This window comes from Sitophilus oryzae, unplaced genomic scaffold (genome assembly GCF_002938485.1).
Source record: "Sitophilus oryzae breed Bouriz unplaced genomic scaffold, Soryzae_2.0 scaffold_111_pilon_pilon, whole genome shotgun sequence".
Lineage (NCBI taxonomy): Eukaryota > Metazoa > Arthropoda > Insecta > Coleoptera > Curculionidae > Sitophilus > Sitophilus oryzae.
The window spans coordinates 5384215-5410373 of NW_022145749.1; the positions used below are offsets into that span (position 1 = coordinate 5384215).

The 26159-nt window shown below is 33.2% G+C and overlaps 1 protein-coding gene across 3 annotated transcripts in view; it reads right to left on the reverse strand.

Annotated features, from left to right (window-relative positions):
* Window positions 1–26159, reverse strand: part of LOC115884532 — a 125267-nt gene that overhangs the window by 90241 nt on the left and 8867 nt on the right. For 2 of the 3 annotated variants that reach the window (XM_030903170.1, XM_030903138.1), the window contains exon 1: window positions 13881–14178. The exons of the other annotated variant lie outside the window; for it this stretch is intronic. The gene's annotated coding sequence lies outside the window, so the exon portion shown is untranslated. Of the gene's footprint in view, window positions 1–13880; window positions 14179–26159 lie in introns of those variants that run through there. 3 annotated transcript variants of the gene reach the window in all.

Here is a 26159-nt window from a genome sequence, read left to right on the forward strand (position 1 = left end):
CAACGGTCTAAGACACTCGAAAAAGTTCCTCAGAACTTACCTTACAATCGAGAAAAACAAAGATTTTCCTTGATTTAAGTAAAAAACAATCTTCAGATTGTCACGGGGTTTCTAACAGGACACTGTCTCCTCAACGAACACCTCAGTAGGCTAAAGCTGAGAAACAACGGCGAATGCAGATTCTGTGGCGAAAATGGGGAAACACCATGAAACCGTTCGTGCCATGAACTTTAGTACGAGGATGAGCCGATGTCGAGGATGAAGAGCTGGCCTCTGTGGAGCCGTCTCAGATACTGGCTTTTGTTAAAGCCCTGAAACTGTATAGAAGAAAAAGAAACAGAGGTATTAGTCAGGGGCCAATGTGTAATCCGCTTGCAAAAAAGTGAGGCAAGTATGAATCATGCACCAAAATTTTTAGAAAAATAAGTGGATTTGATTTTTGTATGTCAGATGGGAGAAACAAGCCCTATTAGGGATTAAGGGGTGGAAAATAAGTATCACCATTTTACATTAACGAATTTTTTTTTACATACGATAATTTACATAATATTTACAAAATAGTTTTCAATTATGTTAAACCTGATTTTTGGGGTTGTTTGACGCCATATTTATTTTAAAGGGATGATTTTTAACTTTTTTATTATATATTTTTTGTATACAATACGGGTGTCGATTTCATATATCTTTGGGATGACTAACTTAATGGTATATATTATATCGCTATAAGGTTATTTGCAAAGCCCTGGGAAATTAAAACAACTTTCGTTGCACGTCATCAATGACACCATGCGTCGTCTTATGGATTTTGCTGGGGGTCGTATTATGATGTGCAACCAAAGTTATTTAATTTCCCTTATACCTCTATCAGAGTTTTTAGGTTTCAAAAAAATAACCTTTTATAATTTCAAATTTTTATTGAAATATTTTACAATTTGCAAGAATTTATCAATAGTTTCCGTGAAATATTTAAAAGTCCAAATCAGAATCTTCAAGTTCATCATTACTGTCATTAACTGTGACATCGCAGCTGGCTGTGTTTCCAGAACATTCGCACATTTCTGTACAAAAAAAACCGCTAGACGCACATTTACAACGAAAATTGCACCTTGATTTTTGACAGGAACACTTTATATTGTTTAAAACAAAATCAGGTGCTGATGATAAATCAGATGTAATGGGTTCATATTTGCCATTTTCGAATTTCCAGCCATAATCATCCGGTGATGGAAGGTTTGGATGAGCCAATATATCACGACACCACTCCATACATTGATAATGGCATCGTCTTATAGCTGGTTTTAAGGCTCCTAAAGTAGGCAGAAAGGCATCAGAACTTTGTTTTTTATTTATTTTGAAAATGTCCACCACCCCAATTCGGACAGTGATTCTTAGTTTTGGTTATAGAGGGAACATATAAATTGGTCAATTTTAGAAAAAACTGATTCTTCAATCGGTTCGGTTTCACCCAAGAATGCCAGAGTTGCCAGAGTATGTGTCGAAGCTACTAAGAATTTTTTCCAAAATGTAGTTTTTGAGTTTCCTCTAAAAGAACCCGTTACATCTGCGCCAGACGATGCATGCAAACCGGGAAGCGCTGCAGCTTTTAGAGGACCTAGTTTCTTGTAGATAGCTTGCAAGGGAAACTTGCGAATTTCAGAACCTGTTTGTACAAAAGCTGAATCATTTGCTAAAAGAGGAAATCGCCTTATAGCTAATACTAAGACATCCGTATCAAGAGAAAAAATTCTTATTTTACTTGCCCCCTTACCAGACGCTTGTATTACATGAAATAACATTTTTGTATCTGCCTCTTCGTGGCTGCTTTCTAAAAATGACATGTCCTGCTTTTTTTGTTAGTAATAATCTCTGATCTATATGAACAAACTACTGTGACTTAAATGGAAGTCTTTTCCGCTAGTTTTTTAGAGAGATACTCGGTAAGCTTATCTTTTGTAGTTGTATGCAATAATATTTTTTTATGTTAAGGTTTTTTACAATAGTTTTGTCATGGACATTGTATTTTACTGGATCTATACCCTTTTGTCTTCTAGTCCGTTCAAAATACTTCAACGAATTTTCATTGTAGGAATCAAACACTACATGAATTTCATTAAACATTCCATACTTGGAAAAATTTCTGGTTACAAATGCGTCTGCAAAATCTGAAAGAAATTTCATATTGTTTAAGGACATCATTTGGACTTCTGCCATGCCGTCTACGGTTGCAACAGAAGATGTGTGAAATTTAAGACATCACATAATACAGGTGTTTCTATATCATCTTCTATAATTTCGGCCAAATGGATCATGAGATTACTTTTTGCAGAACACTTAATTAATGATCCATCAGAATAAAATAGACGACGAGAAAGAGCAGATAACCTATAGGTTCCGATTATACTTTTTAAATCAACATCGTCCCGACTACGACAGATAAGGACACATCTAGTAAAAATATTTTGATCTTGTCGTAATTCGATGACTCCTTGTTTGGTATTAACTTTAACTTTTTTTTCATAGAACTACATAGTTTCAATTTTACTGTCTTTACCGGATCCCAAAAACCAGCCTCATTTGTTTTAATTCTGCTCTTAAAAAATATATCAGCCTCGGTCTTTCCTATCTCGGACATACCTTGAACGAACGTACTCACTAGCTATGCAAGTGGTAATTAAATTAACCAAATTGTTATCTTCGCACTGGACAGTATTGACGTAGTTCTCAAAAGTTTCTTTCATTGATTTAGATGCCGACGCTTGCCTTTCAGAGGTGGATTTATTCCATTGGTGGTGCCTTTCTTTTTTTTTGTATCGGAAAGAGTGCCTATAACCGTGTCATATATTTGATTAAGATGTGGAGCACATAAAAAGTACTTGACCAATGCCTCACGATTAAGCGTAATTCCAGTAAGTCCTCCAGAAACTTTTAGTTTTCGATTTTCTTGTTCTAAAGCTTCATCAGCACCTAGAGAACAAAATGCGTTCCCGTATTTATTTGGAGCCCAAAGGCCAGAAGATAGGTATTCTCAAGTAACAGGATCTTCTTTTTTAATGACACTGATTTCTGCAACATGGTGACATATCATGGATGCGTAGTTCCTTAAGTCAAGTGCAAAGAAATATTTTTGAAACTCATTTAAGGTAGCAAGTCGTAGCTCACAATTCCTACTTCGCACAGCACTTATAAATGAGAGCATTATGAGAGCCATATTTAAGTACTGAACTGCAAAGGCAAAAGTTGAGTTGTTCTCAGAAATATCAGCATTGCATTTAGAATATTTCTCGTAAAAACTTGATTCATCAACACGTGTCATTAGATTTTCAAAATTATCCAACAAAAATTTGTCATATGTAAAAATTTCAAAACAATTATCCAACTTAATTTGTCATATGTAATTTATAATGTGTACATTACAAAATATTACTAGCAATGTTGAATATAATTATTTTGTACCAAAATGTCAGTGGTATTTTGTTTTGAGCAATAAATCGAAATACCCACTTCAAAAGACGCGCAGTGTACGTTCTCGTCCAGTTTTTTTTTTAAATTGATCTAATATTTAAATTTGCCGGCCTGAAGTTACACGAAAACCAATATCAATATTTTACGTCTAGAAAACCTTTTCAAAAAGTGGAGCCCGCCTAATTAGAGGAGGGGGGTATTTCTCCGCTCTGACATGGATGCGGGGCTGGTACCAAAAAAAATCGTATTCTAGATGATACCAGAGTACGTAGATCGCCGAGTAGCGACAGAAACCGTCGGCTCTTTTGATGTGGTGGGACCAAATTTTCTTTCTCTCTCTTTTGACGTGTTTGACAGATAGACTACGTATTTAACTGCTCAACTTATGAAGTGGTCCTATAAACATGGTATACACTGCTCACAATTTGAAGTGGAATTAATTATAAAGTTTTATACATATCTTTTTTGTTTTGTTTTATCCTTATTTCTAAATTTGAGTGTATAAAATATCTTACTAGTAATAAATAATTAAAAAAACGATTAAAAGTACATGAGGAAAAAAACGATTAAAAGTGACCTGAGGTATACTTGAAATAAAGTATATAGAGATATTTGATAAATGGCAACAGTGGCAACTTCGCTTCTTCGTATGACAGATAACCTACCTATTTCGCGCAGCCGCAAAGAAAATTGAAAACGGGACTGTCGCTACTCGTCGGTTTAGGCACTCTGATGATACTCTGAAAATTTTAAGGTATCTCACAACATTGCCTCACGAAATTGCAAGCGAACTATGTATTTTGACAAATTGGCCCTTGACTATATAGAAATTTTTTATGGAGGGTTTAGTCTCTAAGTTATTAGACTTTTTGAAAAGGAAGTCCTATCCTGGGGAATCTAACCTGGAGGTCAAAAAAAGTCCACAATAGATCTGAACATGTCTCAGTGGGACGTAACCTATGCCACCTCAAAAATCTAATCCAATCTACTGGTTTCCAAGAAGCCAATATGTTTCTAAAAAATATCATGCTAATTTATTCCATTAAGCAGAATAATGAGCCCTAAAGATTAACAACCATTTGGTTTGAAGTGGTAAAATTTAAATTAGGTATTATAAGGGGCTATAGACTATTCGTTGTTTAAGTCTGTGTTTGAGTTAATTTGATGAATCTTTCATTTTATGACAGAAATAGTATCACTAGTTATGTAATATTTAATTATAATTGAGTCTATAACTTAGTACTTAAAGTTTTATATGTTTTTGATATGTTATTATTATTTTAAATCAGGTGTATTAGTAATTTCAAAATAATTATATCAGTTAAAAAAGCTGCTTTAAATTGTTTACTGAAAGTAAAAGTAAAAGAAAACATGTAATTCTCACGTTTTATTGTTTTATTAAAAAGAAATCAAAATTACATACTAAACCTTGTCACTTTTGCCTACAATAGCAATTTTACTCGAATACTGACTAATTTAATCTGTTTTTTTTATACAGCAAATTAACACTGTCAAGGTTTTATTGCTTAGCCTGATTGCATTCTTATTATTTGCAATTATTTATAGATTAATTCGTTTTTAAAAGGAAACTGTGCTTTCGACATAGGGATTAGGAAATTTGCTAATTGTTCGCTATTCCAAGATAATATATAGTTTTATTTATAACACATAATACAGAGCTGCAGCCTCAGAGAAAACTTAAGGCTTTTTTTGATTTCATTGAAGTCTTTTAATTTTAAGTCATTTTTCGAAAGCTGACTTAAGACTTAAAATTTAAGTCTTTTTTAAAATGATTTGGTTTAGTTAGGTGTGATTTAAATCTTTATTCCGAAATAGAAAAAGATTTAAGTCTTTTTAGAAAAGACTTAAATCATTAAAACGAATTAAGTCTTTATAAAAGACTTATATAGTTTTATTTATACAGGGTGAGTTTTCTACGGTGTTCTCTATGGGTATCTCGGAAACTAATGGAAATTCGGTTAAATGGAGAAAGAATTGCAGTTTTGTGGGGTCATAAATATGCGCCTTTCAGATTTTTGAAAAATTTCATGGATTACTAGATATTTCGGAAAAAGACAAATTTCGGCTTTTTTTTAAATTGTCCCTAATTCCATTATAATCTATTTTAGACAAAAAGTTTTCAGATAAAAGTTTAGATAATAACATCCCTAATGAGTTTGTGTTCTCCGATTTTTTCTAAAGCCTGTCATTTTTGACATATGACACAAGCATATGTTTTTTTAATTTTTTTTTTCGAAAAATTACCGAGTTATAGCCAATTCTTATCTTTCTTGACTTATTTCACTTAGTTGGTAAGGTATTCTTATTCTGTTATGATTGATAACTTATAAAAGATAGAATATTTTATTAAATTAATGGTTCTTTACAATTTACATTACACAAACTAAAATTTAAAAAAATAATATCACTACATACTACATACACTTTAAGTTATTTTAGCATATGTTCAAAAAAACCGCCATTGTTTTGAGTACATAAATGTTTTTGAGTACATGCATCTTTTTAAAACTGAATTACAAGCTTTTCCCACAGAACGGCCAGTCGACTTTAATAAACTTCTCCCTTACCGCCTTTTCGAGTATAAAGTAAGTAAATTATGCGGAATTATTACTTCCGCATAAAAAAATCTAAAATGGATAGATCAGGTTACAGGATCGAGAAGACCCATGCAATTGGTCCATCTCTTCCTATCCCTGAGTTTGCATAATCATGATATAAATAATTTTTAACATTTCTTTCATTATGTTGGGGAGAGTGAAAAGTTGAACCAATAATCCTACACGCCCCTTTCTTCATTTGAAAAAATCATATCTACAATTTTTGTTTATTTTAATTTACAAAGTTTGAATGTGACATTTTCCCATCTCTGAGAGCAAAGACGATTGAACTTGTTCCCATTATATCGCTGAAAAGCTTAAAAAATGGCGCTTTTTTGGAGTCATGGCCAACTATGGTTTCCATTTTAAAAAACATATGTTTGTGTCATATGTCAAAAATGACAGGCTTTAGAAAAAAAAACTGTCTTTATATAACTTCTTTGCGAAGGAGGTTAATTATTTTTTAGTATAATATAACAACAAAAGATTAACACCCTCCGCATAGAAGTTGAAACCAATGCAATCAAAACTCTTCCGCGTAACTTTGTGGATATAGGTAGGTATATTTAATTATAATCGCCATATGTTTAATTATTTCGGACATAGACCGAATTCGGCATATGCCTCCAACATATCTACTAACGGTTACAGTTACTTGAGGTGTTTCGGCTCGAATATATGAACCAAAAATTGGTGGGTTCCGTCTACAAGTTCGAAAGTAGATCTGCAGGCTTTACGCAATGTTGTCTTTCCATATATAAAAGTTATATAATTAACTCACTTGTACCTTAAGAAATTTATGATGGGTATTTATTTTCAAGAAAGGTTCAATGATTTATTTGTGCGTATATAAAATGAAATGAGTTGTCTCGTACAGTAGATACATAACAGGTAGGTTTTGGTATTTCTTTATTAAAAACAAATATAAACTTTTCAAAAGCCAAACAATTCTTGTGATGTTAAATTTCATATATATAGGGTTGTTCACCACATACGACACGGAGTATTGTAGCTAAACGATGAGATTTTTACAAATTGTAAGTTTTGGGTTCGATGAAGGACTATTAGAGGTACAATTTAAAAATAATTTTACAAGATACAGAGTGTCCCAAATAAGTAAAAAATATCAAAGTTGTATTTTTTTAAATGGAACACCCTGTATATTATTACATTTTTAGTTTCTACGATTAAAATAAAGGTAAATTTGATTGAGATTTATTATACTTAAACCTTACCGTTTTTGAAATATTTTCAATTTTGTGAAATTGCAGTAAAAATTTTAAGGCTTCATTTCTCCAAAGGGTATCAAAGTTTTTAATACTAAATATTTACTGAAGTTTATTTACTGATCAGTTATTGTGTTGCAATAATAAAAATAATACTACCTTATACAGAGTGTCTAAAAATTTATTTTAAATAAGTATTAGCTTCAAACGGCAATAACTTGTTTAATTTAAATGGAACACCCTGTATATTTTACGAGAATCAGATGCACAATTTAATTGTCTATCAAATTATATTATACTATTTTTTACCTATCTCTTTAAGTTTCCGTAGAAAATGTATTTTCTTGTAATTTAGAACTTATTTATCAATATACCCATGGACTATTCACATTTTAGATTATTTTTAAAGATGGACCAAATTTTTAAAGAGTACAGATACTAATATTGTCGATATAATTCGTTTATTTCATTAAAAAATAAAAAAAACTGTTTAAATATTTGTTAAAGAGGACCAATTAATATGATTCCAGTATTCAAACTACATTAACTGACTGTTTGCGTTGATTAATAATAATTGCTCCAAATACTAAAAACTGAATTTTGTATGGGCATTAGACAGTGTGATAAAAGTAACACCTTAAAAATGATATTTCATTTTTTAATAAATGCTTATTTATAACAACAAAGACTTTAATTTGATAACTTATTATTATATTGATTTCTGACTCAAAAATCCACATTTATTTCTAATAATTTATTAACGAACACAATTAAGTATGTCATTAATTAGTATATGGGCGTAAATAATGGTGTTATATTTAATTAATGGTATACTCTTTTATAAAGATTTAAATAGTTTTCTTTTTGCATACAAATGGGCTAGTAATATTATCGTTTTGCTAAAAACGATAATATTACTAATCTGTACATTTTGTACATTTGTTGCTTTAAAAACAATCTAAAATGTCAATATTCCATGGATATATTGATAAATGAGGTCTAAATTATAAGAAAATGCATTTTCTACGAAAACTTGAAGGGATAGGTAAAAAATGGTATAATACAATTTGATAGACAATTTAATTGTGCATCTGATTCTCCTAAAATATACAGGGCATTCCATTTAAATTAAAGAAGTTATTGCCGTTTGAAGCTAATAATTATTTAAAATAAATTTTTAGACACTCTGTATAAGGTAGTATTATTTTTATTATTGCAACACAATAACTGATCAATAAATGAACTTCATTAAATATTTAGTATTAAAAACATTGATACCCTTGGAGAAATGAAGCTTTAAAATTTTTACTGCAATTTCACAAAATTGAAAATATTTCAAAAACGGTAAGGTTTAGGTATAATAAACCTTAATCAAATTTTTTATTTTAATCGTAGAAACTAAAAATGTAATAATATACAGGGTGTTCCATTTAAAAAAATACAACTTTGATATTTTTTATTTATTTGGGACACTCTGTATATTGTAAAAATATTTTTAAATTGTAGCTCTAATAGTCCTTCAACGAACCCCAAACTTACAATTTGTAAAAATCTCATCGTTTAGCTACAATACTCCGTGTCGTATGTGGTGAACAACCCTGTATATTCCAGAATATTCAGATTTATTTGTCATATCAAAAATCCATTCTTTAATAATATAAAAATGTATTCATCATCATGTTAAATAGATCAATTATTATAAGGGTTATATATTATATTATAATTATAAGGGTTAAAACATATTGGAGCAGTTCACCCCTCCGCGCCGCGATCGATGTGTAGATCCGGTATTTTAAAAGAAAAGGTGACAGACAATCAAGACATTTACAATCTTGAGGCCTCAGCATCCAGCAACACACGGTAGTGTCTCCAGAGTCAACTTGATTTTTCTCTTCCCAAACTTGCTACAACTTTTAAACAGCGTGCTTTCTTTCCTGCGAAAGAATCTATTAGCTCATCAGAATCGATCTCAAAGGCAGTTTTATTTTCAATGACTAGGATCGCGAGGCCAGATAGACCAGATTCCTGACTCATTGTTAAACGCAGATGAACCCTTAGGATGTGTTCAAAATCTAAATCGGCGATTTAAAATCAAATGACTTCTTTGATTTTATTTTCAACCGTACATATCATATTACGATTTTGGCACCTCCAAAACTACCATTCTGGGCAGGTTCCCCTGTTTGCCCACTCTTACCCCCCCCCCCACTCCCCTAGAACCAGGGCCGGTTAAGAGTCCATTTCACTAGTCCGAAAAAGTAACAAAATAAGCGTTCGGCATTTAACGTTTTATGTAAAATCGGCTAGGTATTTTTATCACAAATGAAGAAGGAAATTAGAGATAAAGGATTAGGTATGCTAAGTATATTCGTATTGTAGCACATTTTTAGACAACTTCTTTATTTTTAAGATATTGATGGTCAAACATCAACAAAATATTTCTTATGTTTGGACTAAATTTTCTCGAAAACAAAGACATAATTTAAAATTCCGTTACAATACGGAAATAGATTGAAGTTTTTTGATTACAGTGATATATAATTTATATGGTTTTGCAACAAATTGCTCGCTATTTTATGGCAAATGCTGTAACCCTGCAAACCTTAATACAGCCTTAATCAAAGCACGTGGGTTTGGAATTTTGAGTGTAGCTTAACACGACAGGATCGGACTAAACCTTAGGCAGATTTCTGAAATATAATATATATTTCCTTCGGCCACACACCCGCTTTACCCGATCCCTGAGAGCGACCCGAACGATACAGCGTAATATACTCATAAATATCATGAAGCAAAAATTGATTCACAAGCAGAGGCGCAACTAGAGGGGGTCAGGGGGGGTTTAGCCCCCCCAGATGACCAGTGCGTCTCGTATAAAATTGGTTTCAACCTCACATCAATAGTGTCTTACAGTGACCTAAGCCCCCCCAAAAGACTTGAGCCCCCCTAAAAGTATATGTCTAGTTGCGCCCCTGTTCACAAGAAGCTGTTGTGTGTTTGTCAACAGAAAAAAAATTAAGTTTGTTCCATTAATTAAATACGTAACAGTAGTGAGGAAAACAGTTACTATAATCTCTAATTTTTTAAATTAATTTTTTACTCCATTTTCTCTTACTTCTTTTTTGAAGAATTTTATCAGCGATCAAATCAATTTTCCTCATCTATTTAATTTGCCTATCAAATTTACGAAATATAATTTCGCTATTTTGAACTGTAAAATTGAAAAATTCACCGTGTCCAAATCATTATTATTTGGTTCTACTTCTTTCCCTGTAATAAGCATATCCGTTATTATTAGTTCTTTATATTATTTAAATAAATACTCTTTACGTTTTAAAAAGATTTTGATTTTTATAATTAGTTCTATATATAATAATGTTACTAATAATTTTGTTGAATTAATTTATACTTATTTTTTGTTCAATTAAAGGCTGTTGTAGCGACTCAATAATTATTAAAAAGTGAAGTACTACCATAGTACTACCCTACTATTTACTCTTTATATAAACCAGTCGGGTACAGTTTGTTTAATTTATTGTTTGTTGATGGATTTGTTACTTAATAAGTTCAATTTATGTTAACTAAACATTCACTATTTTATTTAATTGACTCACTTATCATTCTAATTTGTAATAAAGCAAAAATTTAAAAATAGTATCGTGTTTTATTAAACATTTCAAAATTTCTAGAGAAACTCGAGAAATTTTGGTCGAGAAATCATCACCAAATCCTACTCCGGAATCTGGACCAACCAAAACACGTATCAACAATCATCAGTAGATTAAAACTAAAAGATCTAAAGATCGTAAGACCAATGAGGAAAATAGTTGTAGTTAAAACCTGTTGCTGTTATAACAGCAATATAAAACATTTACTTAACATTTACTTATTTAACTTTTACTACAATACATTCAAACGCATTATACAGGGTGGTCCGAACTGTATTCCGGAAACTTCGGCAGCATATTTTGCAGATAAAAATAAATAATAAATAATAAAAGTAAAAACAGAGATACAATTTCATTTTTATTCCGATTTTTTCGAAATAATTTCTGAAGTAACGTCAATATTTGGATGAAAATTGGTGTCTAGAAGTTTTTTGACATGAGAAATTTGATTTTGATGTCAATATGACTCCTGCTAGAAGAGGGCGCCACCTACATGTGTTTTAACTGTTTTGAAGCTTAATAACTTTTTGTCCGTACCTGTATAAATCTACCGAGGGAAAAAATATACATCTCTGTGACTTTTTACGTAAAAAATACCTCTTTGTAAAAATCGCTACGAGTAACCATTCTCAAGATATTTAGAATGGAAATAGTCAATACATGTCATTATTGACGAAAAATAAACACGTTGAATGGATAATTATTTCAATGAAATAATAAATTTGGGAGATTTTTATTTTTTTAAATTAATCATAAATTTTTCTGCAAAAAATGATGATAAAACAGTTTCTGTGGAACTTTTGACACAAAAATTTTCAAATTTATGATTTCAGTGTAATAACTATTTAGTCAACATTAGTTTAATTTATGTCAATGATGACAGGTATTGATAATTTCGATTCCAAATATCTCGAAAACCAATACTCGTAGCGATTTTTACCAAGAGACTTTTTTTACGTAAAAAACGTCGTAAATATATATTTTTTTACTCAGTTGTTTTATACAGGTACGGACGAAAAGTTATTACTCTTCAAAATATTTAAAAAATATAAGTAAACGTAAAAAAAAGTTTCAACCCCCAACTGTTATGAATATTTTTTATTAGTTTTGTTGCTGTAATAATAAGAGCTTTGCCATTTTTAATAAAATCCAAAAATTCTTCTATGAGATATATATTAAATGAGATTTGAAATTCCGTTCTAAACATGTTTCTAGCGTCTGTCTACTTCAACATCATACGTGAAAATATATAAATAACAACCCCTTAAACCATGAAGGCATATAATTTATTCCAGCTTTAAAAATACTTCTAATCTATAATTTTTATATCCTTTTTGGCAAATTTCCTTTACGCAAGTTTTTATTATCGAATATTCATTATTGATTAGAATCTGCTTCTTTTATTTCTAAAATTTTTTAAGATTTTAATTAATTCGTGGAAAAGAACTGTTTTTAAATTCAAGAAATTAATAAACATGTAATTTTAATAATAAATTTTACAATTTTATTGTTTAACTAGCGTGTACCAGCGACTTCGTTCGCGACGAATTAATCATTTGTAATGGTGATGATAAAGCAAAGCAAGAATTTCTATTAACATACAAACTGGATAAAATTTTCTCACATTTATGTCAGCATGAGACAAAACAATATGGCGATATTATTATATAACTTGGTAATATCTGAGGGGTAGTTTCATCTCGTTGGGATTTGACTTTCGAAAAATCCGTTTGCCAAAAATAAGCTTTTTACGTCAAGCAGTTTAAGCAGAATCGTGGTTAAGAAATTACCCAACTTTTTGGAACACCCTGTATGATTTTTTAAAAAAATTCAAAATATGTAAAAAAACCAAATAAAGTATGCTTGTCCAAGCGTTTTCCCGAAAGACTAACCGTTTTTTAAATAACAAATATTGTAATATTTGAAGGGCGTTTTCACCCTCTTGGAATTTGAGATTCGAGAAACCCCTCCTTATCGAACCTCTACACCCCACGGTCAATCCGTTTGCCAAAAATCAGCTTTAAACGTCAAGCAGTTTAAGCAGAATCGTGATTACTCAATGGTCATATTTTATGAAACACCCTGTATAAATTTATAAAAAATCTTAAAATATGTAAAACAACAAAATAAAATATATATGTTTAAGAATTTTTCGCAAAAACTCACCGGTTTTTAAATAAAAAATATTTTAATATTTGAGGGATAGTTTCACCCCCTTAGAATTCGAGTTTCGAAAAATCCCTTCTTATCGAACCCCTACACCCTAAAGTCAATCTGTTTTTCAAAAATCAGCTTTTTACGTCAAGCGCTTTAAGCAGGATCGTGATTAATCAATGACCAGATTTTTCAAAACACCCCGTATACATTTTTAAAAAATCTTAAAATATGTAAAAAAACAAATAAAATAATAAAAAAAACAATAAAATATACGTGTTTAAGCGTTTTTTCGGAAACTTGACCGTTTTTTAAATAAAAAAATATTGTAATATTTGAGGGGTGGTTTCACCCTCTTGGAACTGGAATTTCGAAAAGTCCCTTCTTATCGAACCTCTACACCCTAGAATCAACCTGTATGCCAAAATTGAGCTTCTTACGTTGAGTGGTTTCTGCAGGATCATGATTAATCAGTATGTCAGTCACTTAAGGATTTTATATATTAGTATAGATAAAAACTTGGCTATAAAACAAATAAAAATCGAGACATTAGGGCTTTGCGTGGGGACGCGGGACTTTTGGATCAAGAGTTTCGCTAACCATGTTAGTTAGCATCATCAGCAGATGATTAAAACTCAAAAGAATATTATCATGCCATTAAGAAACACCCTGTATTTAAAATATTTACAGATGAATTCATGTTACTGGTAAAAAATAGTGAATTGATATATGTCTTTTAATACAACACTTACCTTAAAAAATATTTAGCAGTTCAAATCAAAATAAACCACTCGCGAGCTTTCTCTCAGCGAAATGCACTTGCCTATATCGAAAGCACCGCCTCTCATCAACACGCGACTAAACAACCGAATTTACTTTCTTCTCGTCTTCATCCGGTGAAAAAATAAAAAAGCACATCCATCGACGATGCCGGAGATAAGGATTAGAGTGCGGTAAGCAGTACCTTCACTTTCTTTCTGCGGCGCAGGTTAACACCGGTCGTCTTTGATTTTTGCCGGTAGTACTTGCGTCTCCAACGAATAAAAGCGCGCTACTAAACGGCGAGACGGTGGTACGCCGCTCTCTATTCTAGTAGTTATTCGGCAGTTAGACGATGTTAATAGCGGTATTATACCGATTAACTTTTTTGCTCGTCGATCAGGTGATGATCACAAACCATTGAAGCTGCAATCGCTTTCGATTCATGTAGCTACTTAACAACATAAATGGAGAGCTATGGAGAATGAAAAAAAAATGAAAGAATGAAAAAGATAAATATAGAAAAATAAATACAGAGATCAAACACAGTTGCACCATCGACAAGAACAACTACTATGAAAAAATATGCCAGGAAATAGAATCTCACGCTTTCACAAATCAACCAGGGGACCTATTTAAAAAGATAAAGTACCTCACAAGAGAATTCAAGCCAAAAACATGGGCAATAGAAGACGATTGAGGACAACTTAAAACCGAAATTAACGAAATAGTGGAACGATGGCGAACATACTGCGGAACACTGTATAAAGAAAAAGATCCTCAGCCTAGTTGCTCTTTCCACAGTGATATAATTAATGAAGAACCAGACGTACTGAGATCGGAAATTGAAGCAGCTATAAAAAACCTAAAACATCATAAAGCCCCGGGACCAGATCACATCACGGCCGAAATGCTCCAAGCGTCGGGAGATTTTGGTGTGGACATCTTGCACAAGTTATGTAATATGATATGGCATACTCACCAATGACCATTAGATTGGACCGATTGTTCCATAATAACCATCCACAAAAAGAAATCTCCAGCCAAATGCGACAACTTTCGTACCATTGCGCTAATTTCACATGCCAGTAAGATTCTTCTTTATATCATTAACGAAAGGTTAAAACCGTATATTCAACCACAAATCCCTCCAGAGCAAGCAGGATTCACAAGAGGTCGAGGAACACGTGAACAAATTTTGGATGTCCGTCAGATTATCGAAAAGGCCCGAGAATTTAACAATCCTCTCTATATTTCTTTCATAGACTATCGAAAAGCTTTTGACAAAGTCAAATGGTCAAAACTATGGATGGTTCTTAAAGAAATGGGCGTGTCACTTCATTTGATTTCATTGATCCAGAATCTCTATGTAAATACCAAAAGTAGAATTACCATCAATGGCGTTATTTCGGAAGACTTCCAGCCTACCTGTGGTGTTAGGCAGGGGTGCATACTATCTCCTCAGTTATTCAATATATATATATATATATATATATATATATATATATATATATATATATATATATATTTATTAAGTCGACGAGTCAGACCCGGTACGTTTAAGATAGGCCGTCAGACCCGGGGTATATCGGACGAAAAATGTTCAAGCGATGCCTTCAGGCCCTGATGCTGGACCGTTTAATTTGTCCCATTTGTATAAAAAATAGACGTTTATTCGTTTTCGCCAGACCCACGACGTTGCCGCTTTTAATTCTCAAATATTTATATTAGAATTAGACGAACGGACCTTTTGACGCGGTAATTGATCACAGTGCAGAAGTAAAAACGGTGCATTTCTGCTATAGTGAATATTATTGTACTTATTGTTAGTATTAGATATATTCTGTCTTATAAATCTTTAATAATCGCATCTGTACGAAAGCGTTTTTATATGACATTTCTTTAAAAATTAAATTTCTTTGTAATAAGCATAATCAAGTTACAATGCATTATCAATTTCGTTTAGTAGATTTTGTAAGTGTTTACTAAGGGATGATGGAACGCCGTTTATTATCTTTATACTTTAAAAGAAAAAAAAGTTTAGCTACTTCTACAACGAAATCATAGCATCGAAATAAATTTTTAGATATTCGTACAATTTTTTGACACGACGATCGATTGCGACATTGACGTTTGTCATTTCAAAGGTAATTTGACGCCGTTTTTTGGAATCATATATATGCCATGTGTATACTTATCTAATAAGTAAAGTGTATTCATTTAGAATATTAAGAGATTCAGACGAAAAAAATCAAAATAGGTAGTAAGTATTCTTTAAGATTGTTTCTACAAGTTTTATTTAAAAATTGTAACAGAGAACTATTATTATTATAGGGCCCCTCTCGGACCGCTTGGACGAGTCCATTATAAAAAAGATCGAGGGACAGTAGGTAGAAAAAACATATGATTTGATTTGTCACGGAAACGTAAAGTTTAATTAAAGTGTTTTGTTGAAATTCTTCGAGTTTTATCATAAAGTTTATGGTTCGACACCCAACAAAATAATTGTAACGAATCCCCGTCACAAAATATAAATAATTTAAAGTCTAATCTGGCGAGTTGAGTTTGGATAAAACTGTAAGCAAAATGTTTAAAAGTGTAATGTAATCATTTAAATTTAAATAAAATTCGTATAGCAGTAAAGTAGTAAAAAAAGTGTAGGTTTAAAAGCATGAACTTCTGGGAATTCCCTATTTGTATAGTCTGGGAACCACCTACTTTTCTGAGAAACATACTTTCATGTTCAATTTATTAGAATTGTGATTAAAAGAAAGCACTATTCTCATTCATATTGCGATTAATAAATATTAATATTAATAATATTATACTACCATATATTACTCAAATTAAGTTTTCGAATACATAGTAAGTAAACATAGATAGAAGATAGAACATATTATAGAGATGCAACCATAGAACGTGTTTGTCATATTTATATGGTGTTGGTAGATAGCATTCAACCGTAAACTGAATATACAACGTATTACCACAGTATTACCACGGTATTACTGTAGCAATCAACATTTTTGTTACACTAAAATTACTATTTTAGATCTTAGTGAACGTAGTAATGTAATAAAATTAATTATTGTACTGATTAACTACCATATCGAAAAAAAAAACGGCGTCAGCGGTGGCATGAAATGAATATTGCTGTCATTTTATACCGGGTGCGTCTCAAAAGTGGCTCACCGCTATAACTTTTTAATTTTTTTTTAGATAAAAAACGAGATTTGGTATGTAAGTATATGACATAAATTAGGAATTATTGACGTATTCAATTGTTTTGGGTCACTTCCTGTTTCACCGGAAATGACTACAACTTTTGATTTTTAAATGACACCCCCGGTATTTTTTTGCATTATTTGATAGAAAATGACACTCTGAATCGAATGACATATCATATGTCAACTTTTGACATTCTCGCTTTAAAAAAATTCTATTTTAAATTTCAATTTAGAGTGTCATGGCTGTGTTAAAAACACTAATTTTTAATCAAGGAGCCTTGGAAAAATAGATTTGATAATCTAATGATTTTCGTGTCTTGTCCGGGCCCGTTCTTATAAGATGCCCAAATCGTATTTTTAATCATATCTCAATTTTTCCAAACGGAACAAGGGAGGCTCGTTAGCATATTTGGAAAAAGCATTTTTTACGAATAATTTGGTACCACACACATGGTATTTCGAGTCAAATTGTCATTATGAACCGCATGTTACAATTTCAAATAAACCATATGCGAAAATGTAAAAAAATTGACATATTATGATATGTCATTCTATTGAGGGTGCATCCACACTATCCTAAAAACGGCCTATCGGCGTAACGGCGTAACGACCTTGAATAGATTTCCAGTAATTCTATTGGCGGATGCGTCTCAAAAGTGGTCCACCGCTATATCTTTTTTATTTATTTTTTTTGGATAAAAAAACGAGATTTGGTATGTTAGTATATGACATAAATTGGAATTGATTTACGTATTCAATTGTTTTTGGTCACTTCCAGTTTCACCGGGAATAACTACAACTTTTGATTATTAAATGACACCCCCGGTATGTTTTTACATTATTCGATAGAAAATGACACTCTGAATAGAATAATATATCATATGTCAACATTTGACATTTTCGCTTAAAAAAATAGTATTTTAAATTTCTATCTATTATAGAGTGCCATGGATGTGTTAAAAACACTAATTTTTAATCAAGGAGCCTTGGAAAAATAGATTTGATAGTCTAATGATTTTCGTGTCTTGTCCGGGCCCGTTAAGATATCAAAATCGAATTTTTAATCATATCTCAATTTTTTCAAACGGAACAAAGGTGGCTCGTTAGCATATTTGGAAAAAGCATTTTTCTACGAATAATTTGGTACCACAATTTGGTACTCGAGTCAAATTGTCATTATGAACCGCATGTTACAAATAAATCATATGTGAAAATGTCAAAAATTGACATATTTATGATATGCCATTCTATTCAGTGTGATTTTCTATCGAATAATGTAAAAACATACCGGGGGTGCCATTTAAAAATCAAAAGTTGTAGTCATTTCCGGTGAAACAGTAAGTGACCAAAAACAATTGAATACGTCAATCAATCTTAATTTATGTTATATACTAACATACCAAAACTCGTTTTTATCTGACAAAATAAAAAATGTTGTAGGGGTGAGCCACTTTTGAGACGCACCCGGTATACGACGATCGATTTAAATGAAAATAATGTTTAAATACAACGAAGTCATAGTATGGAAATAAATTTCTAGGTACTCTAGGATTTAGACGAAAAAATTTTAGGTACTTACTTCTACAGTGAAATCACAGCATCGAAATAATTTTGTAGTTACTCCTACAATTCTTTGACACGACGCGCAACGCGACGATCGCTGATCGATTTAAATGAAAAAAAAATAGGTACTTCTACAACGAAATCATAGCATCGAAATAAATTTTAGGTACTCGTACAATTTTTAACCCGCCGATCGAAATAATTTTGTTTCTAGTATTTATTAGCCGAACGACCGGTTTCGACAATAAAAGTTTAGTTACTTCTACAAATCCGGTGATGACAGCAATTCAAAAAAAAGATTAGACCGTAAATTATTGATATTTTTAAATGAAACTAGTAGGAATAATTTTTAAAGAATACTTACTTTCATTTTTTTCGTCTGAATTTCTTAATATTATAATTAGAGTATGAGCATCTTGTTTTCTACCAAATATAACACGGCTATATCTTCGTTTCCCTTTAATAGTTTGGTTTACCGTGTTGCCGGTTCTTGGGTCTGAATACATCTATTAAACGTCAATCGGCTTATACACTTATACTAATGTCGAAGGTGGCGCCGCCCGTGACAATACCGGTGTACCCCCAATTGTATATAAAAAACATAAAACCATTTTTTCAGGCCCAGCTGAAATTTGGTCAGGGGAAGTGGGGAAACCGTTCTAGACGATAACCACTGAAATCGTACTCAGACCCGACCCCGGGCCTGAAATGTCGAAATCGGGTCTGAGCCCAATGAAGCAACGTAGTTTTTGGGCTCGTATAAGCGGTTTAATAAATCTCTATATATATATATATATATATATATATATATATATATATATATATATATATATATATATATATATACTGAATATATCATGAGAAGGGCATTGGAACATTGGCAAGGGGGATAACAATTAATGGTCACAAAATTACCAACCTCAGATTTGCAGACGATACGGTCCTTCTAGCGGGAAACGAGGAAGAGTTCTGCAGCTTCTAAAATTGGTTGAAGACGATAGCGAGAAACTTGGACTTGAAATTAATCCCTCTAAAACAAAAATTATGATTATCGACAGGCAAAACAACAACAAACCTGATGTAGTGAGCATTGGTCGTTTTGAGGTTGTAAGTCAATATATATATCTTGGGTCACTTATAAACAACACGGGATCGTTACAAACTCTCAAATATATGGCGAGACAAAAACATATCTAAACACTTAAAAAAAAGGCTTGTTCACTGCCTAATATTTCCTATATTAATGTATGGCTCCGAGTCCTGGACGATGAGACAGTCAGAAATGAAAAAAATTGACGCAACTGAGATGTACTGTTGGCGACGAATGCTCAGAATTCCCTGGACTGCCCGGCGAACCAATGAATCCATAATCCAAGAACTGAACATCACAGAACGCCTCTCTACTTCTATACAGTCACGTATACTTAAATATTTCGGTCACGTTATGAGGAGAGATACTGACTGTATGGAAAAACTCATTATACAGGGCAAGGTTCCGGGAAGAAGACCAAGAGGCCGCTCGCCCTCCCGATGGATAGACCAGCTATCAAAAATCACCCACAAGCCACTGCACACGCTTGTACATGAAGCACAAGACAGGGAATTATGGAGACGAACCTCACACATCACCTGACCACTACATTCCTTTTGTAGGAATAAAGACAGAGAGAGAGATGGAGAATGAAAAGAGTATGAGTTTACATAGACATATTCAGTATATAGTTCAGTCATTGGGGATTTTTGCTTGGAAAAAGTCCGGAAGTTTTGCAACTTTGCAGGTTTATAGGTTTTGGGGTCCCTAACTAAAATCCATAAAATGCACATTTCCAGACTTGCCGCCGGCGCCGCCATCCTACTAAGATGGCGCCCAAAATCGGTATTTTGTGAATATCTCGAAAACTACGTGTTTTTCGCGAAAATTTGAGGCGAGCAAAATCAAAGAGAATAAAATTTCCTATAAAAAAGGTTTTATGAAAATTTTCGCTGAAGTCAACCGTTTAGGCACAAAATCCCTGGAAATTTTACAATTGTGCCTAAAATATGATATATTATGTATAGTCTAGATTTTATTATTTAGTCGAATTATATTACACATATCCGATTGACAATCGGATACGTGTTAAGAATGGCGGATTTCTGTGTCCGACTTAATATGATCTACCAATATACCAATTCCAACCGGGTCTCCAACATTAGTCGTCTCACACGACCGAAGTCATCAAACCGGACGACCGGCAATCGTATTATGACGTATATAATTCCAACGTACGCCACGTAACCTCACTTTGCGTATCAGTGATTTGTGGATTTGTGCAACTATATTTTAGTTATTGTTTTCTCCTTAAAAAAATGGGCAGCCACTTTTTTAAGCCTAACCTCACATGTGGGAGGAGGATGGGGTCTGCTGGTTTCATAAGCTAAAAAATGAAATTAAGATGCACCAGTGTAATGCAGCATCTCTTCCGGATAAAAATCATTTATGAGTGGAGGCCTCGACCTCTTTCTGTAAAATGTAGATGAATGTCTAAATGCCTTTTTAGTGTTTTTTTAGGCATAAGTTTGTTTACAAAAACTTTTTATTAGGTTATGTTCATGATATTCATTAGGTCGCAAATGCTACTTAATGGGTTGTACTTACGGACGTAAATAGAGATACGTAAATTAGGTTATAAATATGAACATAAAATACAACAAAATATAATTGGACGTTACTTTAGGGATTATCAGTGAGACGTATCCTATTCGGACAACGGGTAGACGTCGGGCTAGTTCAAGTATATGTATACGTCGTGCAAGCCAACGTGGGAACGACGTTGGGAAATTAATAAAAATGGTACGTTGTTATTTTGTACGTCGACAGATCGTTGGATTTACCGACTCGGATCCAACGACGTCGCTTTTAATAGGAAAGCGACGTCACAGGTCGTATCACCAGCACCCGACCTAAATTTGCACAAGTCTGACGTCAGTGACGTCGCTTCAGGTCAGATATAGTTCGAAGTCAGATAGATGCTACTTGGGGTGTACTTGTTTCCACACCACCCAAGATGTAAAGTACATGGCTCGTTTTTTTTTCGTGGTCTCCCCGGAGGCCTACTCCACTAGGTAAATTAAAAACTTTAACTTATCTGCACAAGCCCGACGAATCTGGCTCATTGATATCAAAGTCGATCATGTCTGCTGTGCTGGGCTCATCAGGGTGGTCTCTCAATACGTCCAACTCTTCATCTTCAGCCGCCAGAGGGATATCTACAGGCAAGTCCAACCCCTCTTCATCGTATTCGTCGAGTGACACTTCAGTGACGTTGTCACAGGATTTCCCATTGCAGTATGCACAAATCATTGAACATTTTAATCCTGCTTTTCTGCATCCGCAGGCTTTACTACAGTTGTTGGTTTTGCATTTACAGGATAAAAATGCCACTAGGGATTTTGAAGCTGGATATTTCAACGTTGTGACTGGAGTAATGCCTGTTTTTGTTTTCGCAATGATTGCTGTCCAGCACGACAATTAATTATTCATAAATTAATGATACGCCACTGTTTCATGACAAAATTGAAGAAACTAAACTAAAACTAGTTTTAATGAACACTAACCGACATTTGGTTTCGGAAAATCGACTATAGTATGTATGTATATCATACTTTACGCAAAATTGTAAAATTTCCAGGGATTTTGTGCCAAAACGGTTGACTTCAACGAAAATTTTCATATAACCTTTTTATAGGAAATTTTATTCTTTTTAATTTTGCTCCCTTTAAGTTTTTGCGAAAAACGCATAGTTTTCGAGATATTTACAAAATACCGATTTTGGGCGCCATCTTGGCAAGATGGCGGCGCCGGCGGCAAGTCTGGAAATGTGCATTTTATGGATTTTAGTTAGGGACCCCAAAACCTATACCTGCAAAGTTTCAAAACTTCCGGACTTTTTTCCAAGCAGGCCCCTTTTTTGATCACCAATGACTGAACTAATAATGTTAAGTTGGTATCGCAAACCTTCAATAATTTAGAGGTGTCTCTTCGACAACAACCAGTGTAGCGAATATCTTCAAAGTCTTATGAAGTTCAAATCGCACTGGGGCATCCAAGATTTAACAATGAAATAGCCATAGTGTCTGGATAAGGCTTTAAAACTACCTAACAAGTACCTACAGGCCTAAAGTAAGACCAACATCAGGCAAAACGAGATGGAAATGGAAGGTATAGTGAGAAGCAACCTTAAAGCTGTAGCAGTATCTAGAATGTAGAATGTTTAGGAGGGGAGTTAATCACCGCAAACTTACAGATCTATTGTGTGTTAGTGTGTTCCCCTTTCTTGAGTTATAACGAGTTATAACTCATCATACAGTCTCAGGGCTTTAACAAAAGCCAGTATCTGAGACGGCTCCACAGAGGCCAGCTCTCCATCCTCGACATCAGCCGTACCAAAGTTCACGGCACGAATGGTCGTCCTCTCGGCGCACTCAGGGATAACGTATTCTGGTGTTTCCTCATTTTCCCCACAGAATCTGCATTCGCCGTTGTTTCTCAGCTTCAGCCTACTGAGGTGTTCGTTGAGGAGACCAGTGTCCTGTTAGAAACCCCGTGACAATCCGAAGATTGTTTTTACTTAAATCAAGGGAAACTTTTGATTTTTCTCGGTCGTAAGTTCTGAGGAACTTTTTCGAGTGTCTTAGACCGTTGGAGGACACCCATTCCAAGTTACGGATGGAGTCTTCCAGATTCTTCAGTTCCGCTGTCAGTTGGTTCCCGTTTGGAAAACGGAACGGTTCTGGTCCAGTTAGTGGAGTGTTCGCTCCTTTCCTAGCTAGATCATTTGCTTTTTCATTGCCTTCTATCCCTTGGTGAGCAGGCACCCAGAGTAGGAGGACTTTATCTTCTTTGCCTAATTTGTTAAGCTTCTCTAGGCATTCTTTGACCAACTTCGACTTGATGGTTACTGAGATGATTGCGTTTAGTGCTGCTTGACTATCGGATAGGATGACAATTTCCTGTTTACAATAGTTCCTATCTTTTTCGAGAGTTCTTAACTTTCCTATCTCTAGCAGTATTTAGCAACCAGGCTTCTAGCCTGGATGCATCTCTAGCTCTAGATCCATCTCTAGCATCTCTACCTCTAGCAGTATCTAACATCCAGGCTTGTAGAGATTGAAGATTTATGGGAAGGGGAAGATCTGGAAAATTTCTTCGAGTAAGACTGAGTCTTAGACCGTTGGAGAATTCCCATTCCAGATTATGAATGGAGTTTTCCAGGTTCTTGAGTTCCGCTTTAAGTTGGGGTCCATTTGGGGAAGCAGAACGGTTAAGGTCCAGTTAGTGCAGTTTTCGCTCCTTTTCTAGCTAGATCGTTTGCTTTTTCATTACTGTCTATCCCTTGATGGGCAGGCATCCAGAGTTCAAGGACTTTTTCTAATTTATTTAGTTTCTTAGACATTCTTTAACCAACTTGATAGTTACTGAGTTGATCGCGCTTTTAAGGCTGCTTGACTATAGAATAAGATGGGTATTTCTTATTCTTTAAATTTCGTTTCGGATAGTTCTTATCTAAGATAAGTTGTACACATCTTTCAATAGCGTAGATTTCTGCATGAAGAATGCTGTGGTAGGTGCCCATTGGTTCAGAGTATTTAGTTTTCGGCCCAAATACTCCTATCCCTGTTCTAGCTATGGTTTTGGAAGCATGATCGAAGTATAGTATGGTCTTTTAACTGCTGAGCAAACGTTTCTCTCTTCCAATTATTTTTGTTGCTCAGTACTATAGTGAGGTATTTCTGAAAATTGTACATTCTTGGTGTGTCATCCACTGGGAGTTGGACGAGTGGAATTTTCCTTTTCAGGGTGTTCCAAGCTCCTGAGCTGACAATTCTCCCAGTACTATTTTTCTCAATGACTATTCTGATCATTGTTACATTGTACCCCTAGAATGACCTCCATTTTTGCTCTAGGCTGCTAGGCAGGTTCTCATGGTTCCTCTAATGCAGATGCATGCCAGTCTCTGCATTTTACACAGGTACCCCTTTTTGCCTTACTGTACGTTCCAATTCTTGTCGAAACATATAAATTAGTTACCCTTTTGTTGTTTAATTACTATCTTTTAATGAAAAAGTGCCATTTGCGTTGTCCCCCTTTGCCTTTTTTTAACAAAGTTCCTAACAACGATAGGAACTTTTAGTATGTCCTAGGCCAAACTAAAACGGTCTGAAATCGGAAATCGGACATAAGACCAATAATTAAAATATATAGATATTATATAGTTGCAATATTATATCGGTATTGTATAACAGCAAATTGGTACCGATTCAACAGGAAAATGAAATAGTGACTATTTCCTGTTCAACGATATAATAAATATCTAATCAAGATACCTATATTATTATTCAACTTTACGAAATCAACAACCGATACATTAAGTAAAAGAATTGAAGGCATGTTGAAAAGAATTCCTTAGCAATTTTCATAAATATGCCTAATTACGATACATAATATATGGCATATTACAGCTTAGATTTTCTTTTTATCTTGGATGAGAAGACGAAATAATCGTTCATGTTTCCCTAAGTTAATGTTTTTTTTAAACAACCATTATTTTTTTAGATTTAGTTAAAAATATCTGAAGTTATTTCAAAGCAAAGATGTAACAAGTCAGTTTTAAAAAGACTTAAATCATAGTCTTAAGTCATTTTTCAAATCAAAATTATTTAAGTCAAGTCTTTGACTTAAATCATTTTATTTCAAGTTAAGTCATTTTTGTAAAGACTTAAATCAATATAACCTTATTTAAGTCGATTTTATGACTTAAGTCTATATTTTTGACTTAAATCATGATGATGCGCAAGTTAAGTCAGTAAAATGACTTAAATCAATATAATTACCTTCAAGTCAAGACAACCAGAATTCGATTATTTAAGTACCTTTTTTTAAATGTTAATATTAATTTTCTTGTATCACCAATTAGGCGATTTTCTTACTAGTATCACACTACTAATTTATTGTTGGTACTCTATGGTTGGTACAGATGAGAAAACCACATAAAATAAAACGGTTAATTTTCAGAACAACTACAAACGCAAAAATATGTCCTTTTATAAAATTTGACGTTTAGATGTCATCGAATATATTTCGATTCAAAAAGGGGTGGTGTGTTTTCATCACTATGTAATATATCGATGGCATAAGCTAAGGGCTGGAGATTTTAAACTACTCTTCTGACTTAAGCCTTTTATAAAAAGACTTAAATTTTTTCAATGACTTAAGTCTTTTATAAAAAGACTTAAATCTTTTTAATGACTTGTGATTTAAATATTTTCTTTAACTCTTGACTTAATGATTTAAGTCAAGACTTAAATATTTATTAATGATTTAAGTCAAGAGTTAAAGAAAATATTTAAATCGCGAGTCATTTTGAAAAAGACTTAAATTTTAAGTCTTAAGTCAGCTTTCGAAAAATGACAAAATCAAATGACTTAACTCATTAAAGTGAT